The following is a 13,108-nucleotide window of genomic DNA, read 5'->3' on the forward strand; positions in this document are numbered from 1 at the left end:
TCGAGTTTGAAATCAAAGGACAGCCCGAAGATTACATCGACTTGAATAGCAGTTACTTGTACTTGAAAGTCAAAGTTCAAGATAAGGACGGAAATGCTATAGACACTGAGCCAGTAGCTCCCGTCAACAATTTCATGCATTCCTTGTTTAGCGGAGTGGACTTGTACTTGAATAACAAACTAGTCAGTAGCAGCATGGATACTTACCCTTATCGAGCGTACGTGGAAAATCTCTTGACGTACGGAATAGACGCCAAGAACACTCATCTCAATGCCTGTGTGGTATGGGAAGCTGACGATGCAGGCGAATTTGAAACATTCAAAACTGATAACAGCCAAAGACCACAATGCGGGATTTGTAGAACGAAGAGACAGAATCAAAGACGGACACAGTTTAGAACTGATGGATCGTTTGCATTTGGACATGTGGTTGCAAGAAAAGTATTTGCTGAACGGGGTGGATGTCCGCCTGAGACTGAATCGCAGCAGTGCCGCTTTCCATTTAATAGCTGATAGTGACGATAATTACAAAACCAAAATCCAAGAAGCCAGACTCTACGTACGCCGTGTGGAAGTGTTACCTAAAGTGGGAAACGACATCAGTCAGACGTTGAGCAGAACGACCGCCAAGTATCCGATCCGACGCGTAGAAGTGAAAACCTTCACCATTCCTAGGGGACAGCGATCCATGATTGAAGATCATCTGTTCCAAGGACAGTTACCCAAACGTTTGATTGTTGGTATGGTCGAGAATACAGCCTTCAACGGAGCTATCGCTAAAAATCCTTTCTACTTTCAACACTTTGACGTGTCCAAGATCGAAGTCAGTCGCGATGGCAAGACCTTATGTACCCGACCTTTCGAACCTAAGTTTGACAAGAAGAATTACTTGAGGTCGTACTTGTCGCTGTACGAAGCCACGGGACAGTTAGGAACCAACACCAGTCACGGCATTGCGTACGAGGATTATGCAGGAGGCTACGCTTTGTGGGCTTTCGATCTCACTCCAAACCAAGGCAGCGACAAGGGACATTTCCACCCTATAAAATCTGGCCAGATTCGTGTGGAACTTCAGTTTGCAAAGCCACTGGACGAGACAGTGAACGTCATCCTGTATGCAGAATTCGATAATACCATAGAAATCAACAGTTTGAGAGAAGTCATTCTCGACTATTAGAAGCTATGGAAGACTGTTCTCCCTCTTTACCTAGTGGAGAAGCTTTGAAGATGGAATGTGAGGAGACCGTGGAAGGAGAATCCCAACACAAAGACAAAAAGGACATCGTGATCAAGTCGAGATGTCCAGAACAAGAACAGCAATTGGTCTCCTACTGTGCTACATACCTGGCAGACACAATTAGGATATGGACGAAGCATGATTACTATGGATGTCAAAACATCAGTCAAGAAGAAAAATTCAACGAATATCTGGACGAAGCTTGGAGTCTGTTTAAAAAAGACGTGTTACGTTGGTGGTATAGAGACTTGCGTGAACATTTCTGTCCTCCATTGACGACTCGAGACATCCATTACATCAATGCCCTCTTTGACAAATTCAAAGAGAAAGTCGAGATCGAAATTGATCACTTATTATCAGCAAAAGAACATTTAGTGACTTATTTTGATCGTGATTTTTCTAGAAACGATGAGAAAGTAAATCGTTGATTTTGTGACTAGTATGCTTATTTTGTTGTCTTCAGCTAGGAAACGTAGTGTCCATCCATGACTCAATGACTTGCAACAGTGGAAATCACAATTTCATTCACAACGTTGCCAACCCTGTTTAAAGTAGAGTGTAAATTGAAAAAAAATGTTTGTCATTTGAAAAAAATGTTTGATGTTATATTGTTGGATTATTGTTAAAAAATGTTAGAGTTGTTGGTTAATGTTAAGTGATTTTGAATAAAAAATGTTGTGTTTTGAAAAAAATGCCTTTGTGGTTTGTTTGGCTATAAGAATGTTGATTTATGCTCTTTGACTTCTTACTATCCCTCTCATGACACTCATTGAACGTTGCGGCTCGAAAACCGTGTAGGGATGTTTTCCTTCACGTCCGCGCTTTGACTTTAAGAACCGGGGTTGTTTCCAGTCTAACCATCCATTGTCGACTCATCCTCCTACGAGGATGTGCTCCAAACTAGCTAAGCTAAACGAAGCCTACGTGAATTTGCATAGGGTCAGACACAGTCTGATACCGAAGCCGGAAGAGATAGAGAATGTGAGAATCTTAAAAGTTACTGAAGACCTGATAGAAGAGCTCTTCAGAGAAGAAGTGAACAGGGAGAAAGAAGAATGGACAGAGAAGTACAGACTTCAGAGACAGCAGCAGCAACAACAACAAGAACAACAACAACAACAACAGCAACAGCAGCAGGAACCTGAACCTGAGAGAGGCTTTGTCGATTGTCGTATCGACACCAAAGAGTTCTTCTTCTCTTTCCGAAGAAGCAGACCTATCGTCAGAAAGTCTATCCTCAGAGGACATCGCATTCTTAGAAACTAAAAGATTGCCATAGCAAATAAAAAAAAAACAACAAAAAAGACAGCCCTTTTCAGGGCTACCCCAATACTCTAGAAAAGAAATAACAATCAATTTGCCAATGTGTGTAGGTAGAGTAGTGTGAATATAAACACTAACTCTTTTTTATAGTGTGAGGGTATGTGTTTGTGTGTTTGTGTTTGGAACATCTCACGTACGTTGGTGTGGATAGTAGATTAAGATCATGTTTGTTTTGGCTGTTTGAGGTGTGGGGAGAGTAGATTTGGGGGGGGGGTTTGATTGGATTGCTTTGCGTATGTGAATAGTATATTGGAGTGATTCATGAAAAAAATTTTTAGAATAGGAATGGGTAGTATAAAAAAGTGAGTGAGTGTTTCTTTTAGGTCCGCGCGTTGTCTTTTTTGGTCATGATCTAGGTAAGATCAATTTTATGTTTTTTAGGGGGATGTTTTCCTTCACGTCCGCAGTTTTAGTATAAATTGAAACTCGTTCGGCAGTCAAGCTACCCTTGTTGATTGATCAACACCAGAATGAACACGAGACTGGCGAAACTGTTGGAACTTCATGTGCATCTGGAATATGCCAGGCGCCTGTTGAACGAACTGGCCGCGGAGGCCATTATGGAAGAAGGAAGAATGAGAGAGGAGGAGGAGGAAAGAAGAAATAAAGAAGAGGAGGAGAGAAGATACAAAGAAGAGGAGGAAAGAAGATACAAAGAAGAGGAGAGAAGATACAAAGAAGAGGAGGAGAGAAGATACAAAGAAGAGGAGGAGGAAAAGGAGAAAAGAAGAAGAAATTTCAGAATCCCAGAAACCGAAAATTGGGATTCTGAAGCCACATATCCTGCCTCTTCTCTCTCCCCCAAAAAAGTAAAAAGCAACTGGGGAACAAGATGTGTATGTGGCGCCAGGCCTGGAAGGTGCCACCATTAACCAGGTGTCCATGAAGTTCCAAGAAAAACAGCCCTTTTCAGGGCTACCCAATACTCTAGAAAAGAAATAACCATCAATTTGCCAATGTGTGTGTGTGTGTGTGTGTGTGTGTGTGTGTGTGTGTGTGTGTGTGTGTGTGTGCGTGTGTGTGTGTGTGTGTGTGTAGGTAGAGTAGTGTGAATATAAACACTAACTCTTTTTTCATAGTGCGAGTGTATGTGTTTGTGTGTTTGTGTTTGTAACTGCTCACGTAAGTTTGTGTGAATGGTAGATTATGGGTTTCTTTATTGTTTCTTAGCGTATGTGAAGAGTATAGTTTGGGTTTTATAACCGCTCACGTACGATTGTGTGGATAGTAGATTATGGATTTTGTTTATTGTTTCTTAGCGTATGTGGAGAGTATAGTTTGAGTTTTGTAACCGCTCACGTAGGATTGTGTGGATAGTAGATTATGGATTTTGTTTATTGTTTCTTAGCGTATGTGGAGAGTATAGTTTGGGCTTTGTAACCGCTCACGTACGATTGTGTGAATAGTAGATTATGGATTTTGTTTATTGTTTCTTAGCGTATGTGGAGAGTATAGTTTGAGTTTTGTAACCGCTCACGTACGATTGTGTGGATAGTAGATTATTGATTTTGTTTTAATGATTTGCGTGTGTAAATAGTAGATTTGGGGTTTGTTTATTGTTGCTTCACTTATGTGGATAGTATATTATATGAAATGAGAAAAGTAGGGGATGTTTTCCTTCACGTTCGCGCGTTGTTTGGTCATGATCTAGGTAAGATCAATTTTATGTCTTGGGGATGTTTTCCTTCACGTCCGCGCTTTTCGGATAAGAACCCACAATATTCGTCGTTCAAACCATTCTACAAAGAAGATGGCTTCGAACCACCTTGACAAAATGCAAAAATTACAAGACGTTTTAGACAATTTAGGAATAATGGAGCAGATGTTAGTGAGACTCAATGAAGACCACTATTCCTATAGTCCCCATCGACTAAAGATGGAAATTAATAACTTAAGAAAAGTAAAGGACATAATAAGTGATGTCATGAAAGAGATAAAGGAGGAGAAGGAGGATGAAGAGGAAAGGATAAGAATACGAAAATGGAATGAAAAAATTGAAAAAGAAGAAGAAAATGAGAAGAGGAAGAAAGAAGAGGAGGAAGAGAAGAAGAAAGAAGAGGAGGAGAAAAAAAGAAGAAAAAGAGTGTAGGAGAGAAAATAAGAAGTTGGTGGAGAAAAAGAAGAAATTAGAAGCAGAAGAAGAAGAAGAAAAACGAAAGGCCCTTTTCAGGGCCACCCATATTTCTCGAAAAGAGAATGACTTTTCAATTGCCTACCCCTTTTTAAATTTAAATTTAAATTTAAATTTTAAAAAAAATTTTTAAAAAAAATCGCATGTTCAATTTCCCTTGTCCCTAAAGTAGTTTTTTTTTCTAACATGTTCAATTCCCCTTTGTCCTTAGACAAAACCAAACTCTATTCCCATGTTCAATTCCCCTTGTCCCTAGACAGACCCAAACTCTATTCCCCATGTTCAATTGCCTTTGTCCCTAGAATCGATATTTTTTTTCCGTTGTTAGAATGCCTTTGTCGCTAATCTCAATATTTCCTTTTTTTTCCTTTCTCCAATGTTAAATTCCATTGTCGCTAATCTTACCCAGGGTTTTTTGCCCATGTTAAATTTCCATTGTCGCTAATCTTACCCAGGGTGGTTAATGTTAAATTTCCATTGTCGCTAATCTTACCCAGGGGGTGTTTTTAATGCTAATTCCCATTGTCGCTAATCTCACCCCTTATACTACTGAGGGAATTATATGGTTTAATGTAATGTTAATTAAAGCAGTATAATGACTTAGCTGAAAAGATATGAAAATATTTAAATTACCTCTTGTTGGTTCGTCATTTCGCTGATTTTCTATTCCATATTAAATTATATGCGCCTATTCAGTGCTTATCATGTGTTTGTAGTGCTCTACTGTCTTAATTAAAGCTATCTTTCATGTTTAAATCTTAAGTGTTTTATATTGATTTAATTAATGTAAATAAAAGTAGAAGCTCAAAGAAGATAACAATCAACTTACCAATATGCGTCAATGTGATTGCAAATAGCTACGAAAGGCACATAACTACCTTTTGTAGCGAACACACTTGATAGGGATGTGAGTTCGTTCACTCGGTCAAAACACAGTTGCATATCGCCGGTCTTAAAACCGCTCAAATGTCAAATATGTCTACTAGTGTGTGATATAAATAAAATATATGCATATTATGTACGCCGTATCAATGCCACACCACTCATTGTATAAATGTTTCATTAAAAGGAAATTCGGAAACCAAGTTTCTTTTTAGTGACAAATTTATAGATTGATACATACATAGATGCATACATACATACATACATACATACATACATACATACATACATACATACATACATACATGCATACATACATATTCAAGTTGGTTCATTTAAGTTTTTCTTCATACGTCTAATTCTTCCTTTGTAAATAACACAGATATATAGAAATAATTTTCAATTTTTGTAATGTTTCTATCTCTTATAATAAGTGACTGTATCTCGATGATTTATTACCGTATGTCGATGATATATGAATTTTAACACTTGGCGTCATATATACGACCAAATCGCCTAACATAATAAACATTTCACCTCTGAGATGAACTCGGATTTAATTTAACATCTTAAATTTAACAGAAACTCTTACTGTCGTATTTATCACAATGATAAGAGCTTTTGTTTCTAACCCATGCAGGAAAACTTATATAGAAGCTTCTTCAGAGCGGTTGATTCTTGTCTGTGTTCAAGGTTACTATTCCATCCTTTCAAATATGTATTTCAGTCTTTCGTTTTCTACTTGGACATATTTCGTCTGCAAAATTGCAAATTGTGTATTACCACTGAATACCATGAGCCATTTTGCCTAATCGTATTATTTTCCTTGGACTTGGTGAAACTTCTGCATTCAGATTTATTCTGCCTTTTCAGTATGTCTGATTGTTTGAGTCCTATTTTATGTTTTCAGAAGCGAAGTTTTTAGTCTTTTTTATGTATGGTACAGGATGATTAAATAGTCTTTAATTAAATGTTATTTATACCTGTATCTTGTAAAGGTATATCTGACTAGATCCATGTTCTGGAATCTTAATACACTTTCCATGTGATTAAGAATTTTGTTATAAGTCGCTGTTGCTATTTTACAAGACATATTATTGTTATTATATTTTTATTGACCGCTAATAACACAATACCGATCCTCGGCACGTTCAACAATAATTGATTTAATGTTCCCCCACTGAAATAATTCCACTCGTTCTTATTAACATTGTAAGATCATTCAGCGCACTTAATATTTTACCATAAAACTTTCTAGCTTGTCTGACAGTAATGCTTTTTTATGGTACTATTTCTATTTATTGACCAGCTCGCCCCTATCATTCTCTTGGAGACCAGATCAAATATGATTGAAGACGATTATTTATTTTTTCGTCCTTAAAAAACTGTTTCGGTAATTATTTCAATTGCTGTAGTAAAAATAATTTTAGATAAAGCTTTGTTGATCAGAGCACTAAATGTTTTATTGACAGGATTTACAAGAAAGTCGCTGTAATTATCATACACTTCATATGAAATGTCATCATATCTGATATCTGTTAAACTGCGGATGAAAACGTAGGGTTAAAATGTGTTGGTATTTCAGTAATATCATTGACTCTACCACGATAAGTATCTTCTGTATCGTCGATATAACTAGCAACATAACTGTCCCAGCTAAAAAATTTGAAGTACTAGATGCTACCTGAGAATTGCATATGCTTTTGCAAAACTCAAAAGACCGCTAACATCTGCTTGTCCTATATATATTGTTGGTAGGTTTGGGTATCCAGCAATAAGCTGATTGATATTTCTTTATTTTGCTTCTGTCAGTAATTTTTCAGCTTCTTTTTTGTAGTTTTTCAACGCAATTATTTTAGAACTGTTATGTGTTTCACAATCTTCATCAATAACAGGTTTTCCATTTGTAATTTTGTCAAGCTCTTGATAAAATATATATCGTTCGACATCATCATATGACTCAATTGTAGACTAAATTTCTGATAATGTGTTTAGTGCAGCAGTAATGTGATATACGTCATACTTTTCTTTATCTCCGGTGTCAGAGTCTGTCAGAACTAGATAGGCTGCTGTTAGCAGGTTAGTGTCAGTTCTGTTATCTACTATTTCTAACACCGTCTTTTTATCATAATAGTCCATATCGACTACACGAAATACTAGACATTTAGCAGATGTGTTCTTGGACTTTTTTTTAAGAAACTTGTGTTTCCTTCTTTCATATAGTTTGTCAAGCTCGTCAGGAATTTTTTTTTAGTCTCTCTTGCTCTAGTTTCTTACCACCATTAAATTTGTTTTTACAAGGTTAGATTTATCAATAGTCAAACCATTTCCTTTATTTGCCTCGAGCAGTGTATTTATCAAATATGTTTCAACTTCTAACCAATATTCCTCATAGTTGCATATAGGACTGTATTTGCTAATTATATCAAAGTCTCCGATAGCGTATTTCAGCTGAGGGCCTCTCATTCCTGAAACTCTGGCAAAGTTATCACTGTTCTCAGTTAAACCGGGGGAACGTAAAGTTAATTTTGTTATTAGAGCAATCGTATTTATTGCCTCTTCCACGTTTTCTAGGTCTAGCTGATCAGAAATTTGATCTCCGTTTTCGAGTTTAGTATCAAATTATAAACCTCTGTTGCAACCCTGATCGATGGAGGATCAATATATATTAAAATCGCAATGACCTGTACTACAATCGTCAAAACATTATCTTTATTTAGCTCAGCTGAGGCCTCTCATCCCTGAAACTCTAGCATAGTTGTCACTATTCTCATTTAAACAGGGAGATTCCAAAGGTAATTGTTTCATTCGAGTAATTATATTTAACGCCCTTGCATCCTTCACATTATATGGGTCTAGTTAATCAACATCAGCTATTTCGATCTCTTTTACGATCCTGATCGATGGAGGATCAATATACATTATATATTACAATCACATTAACTCACAGCGTCCTGGAACGCCAGATATATGCTAGGTCATCTAGCTTTGACAATTTAAATCCGGAAATACAAATATTTGTTTGTGGTTACTGAAGGATTAAGTATAAATTGCTGAGAATTAACAATACAAACATCCGGTGCTGTATACAGCGTAGTCCATCCTAAATCATTGTATTTCGATCCAAAAGTCTGATGTTTCTCCGATTGTGATCCACCCTGGCTAGCTAAAAAGGCAGTTAAACGCAAACGCATAGCTTGGATTATTCTTCGAGTAATAACCTGGCGTTGTTTCAACAAAACTCCAGCGGTTTTTACCAATATGAGCAGGATGTGGAATGTGACCGACACTATTTTTAGCTGGTTTTTTGTTACCACTAATCACTTGCGATTGTGTAACGCTATTCACGTGCATTGTATTGGTAAGATCGTATGTAAAACCGGGCACATATTTGGAAGTTATCTTATTATCAACCATATAGATCGCGCCTGTAACTGGGCCTCCGGATTTTTAAGATAATTGTTATCTTCAGATAATTATTATACTCAGTTTAGTTGCACTTATTTCAGCGTCAGCATAAATTTTTTTGTAATATCAAATGGAGCGACTGGATTATAAGCCGTTGTTATTTTATTCCAGGTCATGTTTAACGTACCTGTCAGCGTATCAACGGATGCAATATTTCATCCTATCATATCGTCAACGTAATTTTTATTTGTTAAATCTGATACCGCTGATGGAATTGTCGTAGTTTTTATCGTATTCGATCCGTTTTCTAGATTTCCCACCAGCGGTATCAGATTTAACAAATAAAAATACGTATTTTATTACAAATTTGTCCTTTACAAACTTTGCATATGTTACAGAATCGTTATTAGTCAGCGTTGTATTATCAAGTTGAGTATTAAATATTAATTTTTCTCCCTTATCTTTGTTTCCAACCATCGTCCCATTAGCGACTAGCAACTCATTTTTATCTACCATGTTAAGCTGTGCAAAACGTACCGCTTGTGAGTTATTTATGTTAGCAGGGGGAATTCGGTTTCTAGATTTACGATTACTTTCCCATTAATGTTAATATTTCAAGTAATTTTTCCACATCATAACGATAACTCACCATTAATGGCCCCACTAAGTTGGACAAAACGTACTGCCTGCGAGTTATCTGCATTGATAGATGGATATGTCTTTTCAAGCTCTAGCACTCGCTGACCTGATTAAGAGCTCATTCTTATTATTATTGCGAGATAAAAGGTTGTGAATATGTATAGAATGAGTTTAATCAACTTTGACAGAAAGCGATTAATCAAACATCAGCAAAAGCACGACCTTCCGGACTGCCATTATCTGAATGTAGGACGACCTGGATGGGGCAAAACTAATCTTCTGACGAATATGTTACTTGACGACCTCTTTAATTACAATCGAGTTTATATCTACACGATCAGATCACACTGTGGAAAAATACGAACTGCTTAGTGAATACAATGAAAAATTAAGAAATGAAATTGGCGACGGCGATGATATATTTATCATAAAATAACCTGGAGATTTAATTCCGATTGCCGACCTAGATTCTGACGAGCATAAAATAATTGTCTTCGAAAACATTCCGATAAGCAATGCTGAGATTAATAAAATAAATTCTTATTTTTCACTATGGTGCTAAAAGAAAATGTAATGCAGTTTACGTACTTCAAGGATTTTATAAAGTGGATCGATTTATCAGGCGAAATACAGTTGCTTCATACTTTTTGCTGGACTAAACAACTTTGATGTACAAAATATAGACTGAGAACTGTGCAGGGGTTTATTAAAAGACATATTTGCCGAACTTTATCAGAACGCTAATAGTGATGGCAAACACAACTTTTTATTGTTTGATAAAATATCAAAAGATCGCAATCGTATGTTTAGACTGTGAAAATTAATCTTACGGTAATCGTCTGAAAAGTAGTCTTACGGCCACGATCTGAAATTAGTCTGACAGAAATAAATAAAACCAAAAATATTGACGCAAAACGAATAGAGGTACTAAAGAAATTTCTTGCAACTAGAGTCACATTCAATAGAACGTATGAGCAGGAATATGGGGATCCACGGCAAACCTCAAAAGAAACTGCTAGACGTTTTAAACCAATGACCGAGGCTGTACTTGAACGATTACTTGGCCTAGTTGAAAAATGATAGCACATTCCGCTGAGCAAATTATTGAAAAAAGTGGAGAAGCAGAAGAACTAAACAATCTTGTATATGAAACACTGAGGCGACAGGAATAGTCACCAAGCGAAAGAAAAACTTTTGCTGTATGGTCACAAAAATGTCAACTGAGGATCAAATTAGGTTTTATAGAAAAGCTGCAAGAGAAGAAATATCACAAGAAGATTAAAACATTTTTTGATAGATCATATTCCTTGGGAACTACATAACGTTCATCAAGTTTGAGAATGGACAGCAGATAAATGCAATAATTTGATTGAAACACTGGAGAAAAAAAACTGAGAGTACAGGACTACAAGCTGAACGAAATACAAATTAAGCACAAACTGAAGCAGAATTTTTAAATTTGCATAAGGAAATACGTTCTAGATTCATTGCTGGTGTTATCTTTTATACTGTTAAAAAGTATAGAACTAGAAAATGTCCATATGAATGGGCCTTTTATAAGCTATTTAATGACTATGATAAATAGCATGATAAACGTCTTCTTGATGAAATACATGAAAAAGATGGTCGTGGAATTAAATCCTTTAACTCGACCCCTGAAATAGTGGACCTGTTGCTGATATTAATAGCATCAAATGTAGCCGGAAATACGAATACAGAAATCGGCAACGAGATTGTTGACATTTTAGATAATCTCAAACGATTATCTAATATCCGATGAATATTACATCTTGCACAACGATCTGATTCGCACACCGCAAAGCACAAACTGGGAGCAGTTCAATTTTATCTACCAGATAAAATAGAAATGTTATCAACAACGGTATTGCTTGATTCATCACAGACTATGGCGGACAATGCAAACTTCTTTGTTATTTATAATCCACCAACCGAGCTTGACAGCATTAAGCAATACGAAATAGGACTGGTATCAGCTACTGCCTAGCGCGTTATAGCAGGTATCACAACAACTTTGACGATTTTACACTTCAATCGATCCAGACAGGTTTGACTTGGATTTATGTCAAGATACCACAAGACGCTTATAAAGTAACAAATCGAAATAAGACAATAATGTTATTCACTACAACTAAAGTTGAATCCACATTAGACAATTTTGAGCTCATTCCAAACTATAACACACTTTGAAAAACAATTTTCTTGTTGATTTTAGTGCCGCCAGTAGCATTGGTCCGTTATTATAATTTTGTGGAAAACAAGTGCTTCAATTTCATACGATGGCAAGTTACCAGTTGATATAACAGAAGTAAATTCGATTTTAATAAACTGCTTTATTGCAAGCGGGTAGTATACGGCACGTGGCAGTAAAGGTTAAACTATTGTTTTTCTCCTGACGTACAACCAGATTCATTAATGCAAGTAAATCCATGCCAGCTAATCTACTATGCTGCTAGTGTTGAAAATCAAATATCTTCTATCACGATGACACTGACTGATCAATCAGGCCCGCAACTAAATCTCAATAACGAAATTGTAAAGTATTATCTGCTAGCTCACCGGGATACATTTTATCAGTCAGTTTTTTATAACAAAATGAAACAACGAAAAGGTTATCACAGAAATATCGTGTGAGGTTTCTTTGAAAATGCATTCTCTAAAATAACTGAAATTGTTCCTGGATTTGCAAACAAAATACCACCTATCTGGTTAGATGCATCAAAACGTTTCGCCACAGGAGCCGCCTCTGCTACAGGATGTGGTTGAAACTCGTCTTGCAATAACAATAACAAGTTGGTGATATTATTGTCAGTAATACTATAGTTTACCTGATACACTCTCAAACATGTTCGAATCATGTTGGAAACCTTAGTTTTAAGATTAATCATACTTCTCGTGAACATATAATATCTCCTGTTCGTTAACTCTTGGTATGAACAAGATTTAACTTAAAATAAAATTTATCTTCGTCAGGTAGACACGTTTCATCAAATTTATCCTAATTATCAAGATACTCATAGTAAAAAATTCCTTTTCTTGTTAAGAAACACAGCTAGTCTAGCTTACTTCCAAAATGTTCAGTCACATTATCAAATTTACTGCAGACTTTTACAAGCTCTTCAGCGATGCTGTCATAAAATGCAGATTATCAATAAATCTTATCGTGTCTTGTGTCAATGACATATCTTTTTCTGTGTCATTTGTTGATGCAATTTATTTTATCGTTGTTAATTTTCAGACGGTTCATTATATCTTTATTACCAAATGCTTCAGCTATAATATGAGAATCATATCCTTTGAAATTATGAAAGACAACAGGAAAGAAATCTGGAGCGGTATATTTTAAATTCCATTTATTATGTGCTGGACCAGGATACTTTCCAGTAATATGGCAGTAATCTTTTACTCTATATTGAGGCAAAAGCGCCCACTCATAAATATGGCATATTTCTGCTGTGGTAAATTTAGCTT

At 36.2% G+C, this 13,108-nt stretch overlaps 1 protein-coding gene across 1 annotated transcript in view; it reads left to right on the top strand.

The window, feature by feature from the left end:
* Nucleotides 1–13,108, top strand: part of LOC149776662 (uncharacterized) — an 82,839-nt gene that overhangs the window by 23,229 nt on the left and 46,502 nt on the right. The gene's annotated exons all lie outside the window — the stretch shown is intronic.

This window comes from Sinohyriopsis cumingii, chromosome 18 (assembly GCF_028554795.1).
Source record: "Sinohyriopsis cumingii isolate HCF-2022 chromosome 18, ASM2855479v2, whole genome shotgun sequence".
Lineage (NCBI taxonomy): Eukaryota > Metazoa > Mollusca > Bivalvia > Unionida > Unionidae > Sinohyriopsis > Sinohyriopsis cumingii.